This window comes from Pteropus vampyrus, unplaced genomic scaffold, assembly GCF_000151845.1.
Source record: "Pteropus vampyrus isolate Shadow unplaced genomic scaffold, Pvam_2.0 Scaffold623, whole genome shotgun sequence".
Lineage (NCBI taxonomy): Eukaryota > Metazoa > Chordata > Mammalia > Chiroptera > Pteropodidae > Pteropus > Pteropus vampyrus.
Genome location: NW_011889404.1, coordinates 22,165 through 28,754, shown reverse-complemented (window position 1 = coordinate 28,754; position 6,590 = coordinate 22,165). Strand labels below are relative to the sequence as shown.

General features: G+C 38.5%; 1 pseudogene; it reads right to left on the bottom strand.

Moving 5' to 3' along the window:
• Positions 1-1,270: 1,270 nt before the first annotated feature.
• Positions 1,271-1,989, bottom strand: LOC105308778 (annotated as a pseudogene).
• Between the last annotated feature and the right edge of the window lie 4,601 nt (positions 1,990-6,590).

The following is a 6,590-nucleotide window of genomic DNA, read 5'->3' as shown; positions in this document are numbered from 1 at the left end:
CGTGATTTCTGCTCAGAAATCTATTAACAATCTTATTTGGGATCTCTTGTACGTGATGAGTAGCTTTTCTCTTGCTGCTTTCAAAGTTCTTTTTGTGTTTGGCTTTTGACTGTTTGATTATAATGTGTCTTGGTGTGGGTCTTTTGGATTTGTCCTCTTTGGAAATTATGAGCTTCTTGAATTTGTGGAGTTTTGTCTTTCCTCAAATTTTGGAAGTATTCAGCTATTCTTTAAATAATCTCTGTACCCGTTTCTCTTCTGGGACTCCTATAATGTGTATATTGATTCTCTCAATGGTGTATCACAAGTTCCTTAAGTTCTATTCATTTTTCTTCATTCTTTTTCTCCATAGACTCAGTAATTTCAAATGACCTGCCTTCGAACTTACTGATTCTTCTTCCTATTTGTGTCAGCTATTGAACCCCTCTAGTAAATATTTTAATTCAGTTATTGTATTTTCAGCTTTAGAATTTCTCTTTGGCACCTTTCTATACTTTTTCTTTGTTGATATTTTTATTTTGTTTATATATCATTTTTCTGATTTCCTTAGTTCTTTGGGTTTTCCTTCAGCTTGAGCACATTTAAGACACTTGCTTTAAAGATATTTAAAGTCCACAGCCTTTGTTTCTTTTGTTGAAAATTGCGCAAGTGAGAAAATAGCCACATCTTGTCTTTGCAAGCAAGCATGGAAGACCTCCAGTAGTTAGGAGGGCATGTACTCAGCCTTGAGAACCATCCAGGGTGAAGCTAATATCTTCCTGTTTTTTTGTTTGTTTGTTTGTTTTTTGTTTTTTCTAGGCATGAATCTTGTTTGGGCCCTATGCTTGCCTTCCACCACCTCCAATTTTCTCAGATTACATGGCTGCTGTTAAATGTATTAACTTCCCAAAGAATCTCACCATAGCTTCTCAGGGCCTTAGATGATCTTTTGTGTTCCTTTGCCTGAAATTCTTGCTTCAGGCATCCATGGGTCTGTGGTTCCTCTGCAGTTTTCATGTGCTGCTCTGTCCTCCACTTCCTTCAATGACTTCTGCAAATCTGAGATCTGAGATATGCTGTTGTTCCCTGTCTGAATTCTGAGTCAGGCAAGACAGAAACCAGTCCCTCTGGTAGCCCACAGACTAACTTTTTGTGCCTGAGGGAGGGAACTGGGAATTGGGTTACTTCCTCTCAACCATGCCATACCTGGAAGAATGCCAAAAAACTTTCTACCATTTGAATGAGGCTTTTTCTTTATTGGCTGTTTGCTTGGTTACTGTAGATTTGTGTGCGTGCGTGCGTGTGTGTGTGTGTGTGTGTGTGTGTGTGTGTGAGAGGAAAAACAAAGGACTTTTATTCCTATCTCAAAGGGCAGGTCTTCGCAGGACTGGGAAGCGAGTTCAGATGGCGGTGAGGAGGCCCCAACTTGCCAGCAATGAACAGGTTCCACAGGACCGTGATGAGTCACTGTGATGAGTCCCTGCGCAGGAACATCTCAGAGATTTAGTGGGCCTCATTGACTTGCTTGGACTTCTTGCCCTTGCCACTCTTGGCGACTTCAGTCCACATCTCTTTCACATTCTCCAGCACCACATTATAATGTCTGTCAAAGGCCTTCACATGGCCCAGCCACATCTTGTGACAGCTGATGAATACCTGGGTGTTGTTCTTGACTGACTACATGAGCACAGAGAATGGACTGGTGTTAAACTTTTCCTCCTTCCGCTTCTGCAGCTACTCTGGGGTCATCTCACTCTTGGGCTTGTTGAAGAGGCTCATGATGGTAGTGGCTATACTCTGGGATCACTTCCATCTCGTCCACGTTGCTGATGCCTGTCAGTTGTTATAGATCTTTGACTGCTTTCCAGAGCTACTATAAAGTAACTTTAGTCAATCTCAAGTTGTATTTTAAATTTTTCCTTGGGGGAATGAGGGCCTCCAGCTTTCTAGTCTGCCACCTTATTAACTCTTCTTTATTTTAGCCGTTCTAATAGGTATATAGTTATATTTTCTTACAGTTTTAATTTGCATTTCTGTAATGGTAAATAATGTGAACATATTTTCATGCGCTTATGTGCTATCATTATTTCCTGTTTGATAAAATGTTCATATTTTTTGCCCATTTTCTGTTTGGATTGTGTTTCTAATGTTGAGCTTTCAGAGTTTTAAAATTCATTGTAGATAGGAATCCTATGTTGAGTATATGGTTAGCAATATATTCTAGTCTATAGCTCATATTTACTTCCTTTAATAGGGTCTTTCACAGAAGCAAAATTCTTATTTTGATAAACTCTAATTTATCATTTTTTTCTATTTATTGTTTTTTTAGTGACATGTCTAATAATTCTTTGCCTAGCCCTATATCCCAAAGATTTTCCCCAATATTTTTTGTAATGTTTCAGTTTTACGTTTTACATTTAAATCCATGATCCATTTTGAGTTAATTTTTGTGAAAAGTGCAAAATTCTTTTTTTCCACCTATGAACATCCAATTACTCTAGCATCATTTGATAGAAAGGCCATCCTTTCTCCATTGGAAAGCTTTTGCACCTTTGTCAAATATCAGTTAGGTCTGTTTCTGGATTTACTATTTTGTCCCATTGGCATATATGTCCCATATGGCGTATCTGCTAGTAACACACTGTCTTAAATACTGAAACTATATAGTAAATATTAACATTGCATAGAGTGATTCTTCTGTTCTTTTGTTTCAAAGTTATTTTAGCTATCGTGTTGCCTTTGCCTTTCTCTGTATATTCTATAATAAGTTTATGTCTGCAAAAATATAGCCGGGATTTTGACAGGAATTGTATAGATTGATTTAGAAAGAATTGATATCTTTACTGTATTGAGTAACCAGAATATAAAAAACTTTTTCAAAAATTTTTTGATGAGCATTTTGTAATGAGCAAGATTACAGGTCTTCTACATATTTTGTTACATTTATAACTAAGCATACATTCTAAATTGTATTATATTTCAAATTTTAAGTTACATCTTGCTTGTTAGTGGATAGAAATGCAATTCATTTTTATGGGTTAGTCTTATACCCTGTGTCATTATTGAACTCAAGCACTAGTTTTAGGAGTTTTTTTGTTTTTGTTTTTGTTTTGAGATTCTTTGAGATTTTTCCACATAGGCAACCATCTTCAAATGATGACACTTTTACTTGTTCTTTTGGAATCTGGATTTTTTTTAATTGACTTTTCCCTTAAATTGAGAAGAAATCCACACAATGTAAAATTTGCCATTTTAAAGAAAATCCTGACTTTAGAAAATTCTGAGAAACATGGCAGAGTGAGAGATGTCCTCAGATCTCTCCCCTTGAAACAATAATAAGTTTGAACATCTAAAATTCAACAGAAAACACCCAAGCTACACACTAGCACGTCTGAGTGTGGGATCTGCGCGTAAGAGCTAGATCAGAACCCCGGGTGGCGGTGGACGGGGTGAAATAAAGAAGCTGCCTCTCACAGCTGCCAGAGCTCCTTGTAAGAGGAAGGGGAGGGGCGAAGGTGCAGCGACTTCCCTGATTAGCCTGCCTGGAAGTGCCGGAATTTCTAACAGCCAGCAGCAGGTCCCAGTCATCAGGGTAGAAAGCAGAGAAGCGGGATGGGACAGCAGAGAAACGACAGTTGTTTTTTATCGGCCCCAGTTCCAAAACCAAGGGTGAGCTGCAGCCCCCAACCCCCAACCCAGAGGGCCCCTCCCCCCATATCCTTCAAGACCGAACACTGCAGAAACCGAACAAAAGCTGCCAAGAGTGAAGCTACGTCTCGTAGCCTCTGGAGCTCCCTGCAGGAGGAGGGAGAGGGGTGAGGTGTGGTGACTTCTCTGATATACTGCCTAGAAGGGCTGAAACTTCTAGCAGCCGGCAGCAGGGCCCAGTCATCAGGGCAGAAAGCAGAGAAGTGGGACAAGACCGCAGAGAAACAACAGCCCCGTTGCAAAATGGAGGCTGAGCCGCAGCCCCCGGCTCCCAACCGAGAGAGCCCCTCGCCCCATACCCTCCGAGACTGATCACCATGGAGCCTGAAGGGAATCTGAGCAAATGCTACCAAAATTGTTGCTAACACTGACAGAGACTGAAACTGAGAGTAACAAGTGTGATTAAATATCTTTAAGAAAATAAAAAAGACATTTAGGTTTTGTATAAAGCAGAAATCCAAAAGGCTTAGATGCCACCTAATGGAAACAAAAAGAAAAGCACCTTTGTAGCAGGCTAAAGAGAGACCTTTATATAATAAATCTTCTTTCTGGAAAAACAACAGAATACACTTCCATTAATGCCCAGGTGGAGAAATACTCCATTAAACACCAAGAACAACCAAGATGACAAGGCATCTCAGAAAGAGAAAAATCTCCAGAAAATAAGCTTACAGACAGGAATATGTGACTTAAATGACAGAGAATTCAGAATGGTACTTCTGAAAAAACTCAGTGAGATCCAAAACAACTCAACAGTTTCAGGAATTGAAAAAAAACCCAGATGAGCAGAGCAAGGAGATTAAAACCCTCAAAAGGAATGAAATAGACCTTCTGGAGATGAAGAACACATTGCAAGAGTAGAAAAATTAAATAGCAACCTTGGGAAATACAGTCAACCAAATAGAGGAAATGATCAGTGATATCGAAGACGGAAATCTAGAAATAAATCAGAAGGAAGAAGAGAGAAACCAAAAATGAAAAATAATGAAATAGAAATACAAGACCTACCTGATACCATCAGGAGAGGAAACATAAGAATAATGGGCATTACAAAGGCGAGGAAAAGGAACAGGGACTAGAAAGCATTTTCAGACAAATAGTGGATGAGAATTTCCCAAATCTAAGGAATGAGCTGGAACTTGGAATTCAAGAAATCAACAGAACACCCAATTATCTCAACCCAAAAAGGCCTTCACCAAGACACATTGCATTAAAGTTATCAAAAATCAACGACAAAGACAGAATTCTCAGGGCAGCCAGGAAAAAAAAAGACGGTAACTTATAAAGGAAAGAAAACCCATTAGACTATCATCGGATTTCGCAGCACAAACCTTACAAGCCAGAAAGGAATGTAATCAAACATTTAAACTATTAAGTGAAAGGAACTACCAGCCTAGAATAATGTATCCAGCTATACTATCCTTTAGATATGAAGGAGAAATTAAGACCTTTCCAGACATAGAAAAATTGAGGGAATTCTCCACTATGAGGCCTGCTTTACAGGAAATACTGAAAGAAGTCAGCTCACCTAAAACAAAATGGCAAACAAACAAACAAAAAGCATAATTAGGAGTAAGGTGACTAGCAGGCTGATAAAAGCAGAGGAGCGAACCCTTACTATGAACAAGGCATTATAAGCTTTAACAATAAGAAGAGATTTGCAATAGCAAGATAGTGATGAACGTTCAGCATACATAGGGACAAAATGAACAACAATGACTGAAAAGGGGAAGATTCAAATATCCAAATTCGCAAAGGGGAATGAAGATAAGGCACACACAGAAGAAAATGGATGACTATATATATACAACTATCCTATTCATATTTGTAATGGTAAACACACACCAAAGATTCAGAACTGAAGTATATAACGTAAAACAAGAAGAACCAGAGGCAGAACCCACAAAAGCCAACCAAAACAAAGAAAACAGAAACACAAGGACAAAGAAGCAATGGAAACACCAAGCTACCAGAAAGCAAAAGGTAAAATGGCTATAAGAAGACCTCATATTTCAATAATCACCCTAAATGTAAATGGACTGAACTCACCAATAAAAAGGCACAGAGTTGCAGAATGGGTCAAAAAACAAAACCCAACCATATGCTTCCTCCAGGAGACACATCTCAGCTCCAAAGACAAATATAGACTCAGAGAGAAAGGGTGGAAAATGATATTTCAAGCAAATGGCATTCAGAGAAAAGTGGGAGTAGCGGCACTACTATCAGATGAAATAGACTTCAAAATTAAAAAGGTAAAGATACTGAGGGACACTTCATAATGATAAAGGGAATCATGCACCAAGAAGACATAGCACTTATTAATATCTATGCTCCCAATCAGGGAGCCCTGAAATATGTAAAGCAGTTACTAACAGAACTAAAGGGAGAAAAAGACCAAAGCACTGTCATAGTAGGGAACCTAAATACCCCACTATTGGATATGGACAGATCATCCAAACAGAAAATCAATAAGGAAATAATGTCCTTCAATGACACTTTAGTCCAACTGGACATAATTGACATTTACAGAGTCTTTCATCCCCAAACAGCTGCTTATACATTCTTTTCTAGTGCACATGGAACATTCTCAAGAATCGACCACATACAGGGACACAGAAATAGCCTCAACAATTATAAGAGGGTTGAAATTATACCAACTATATTTTCTGATCATAATGCTTTGAAACTAGAGATCAACTACAAAAATAAATCTGGAAGAACCACAAATACATGGAGATTAAACAACATGCTACTCAAGAATAACTGGGTCAGGGAAGAAATGAAAAGCAAGATCAAGAGATACATAGAAATGAATGATAATGATAGTACAATATAGCAAAACTCTTGGGACACGGCAAAAGCGGTCATGAGGAAAGTTCACATCATTATAGGTCTGTCTCCAA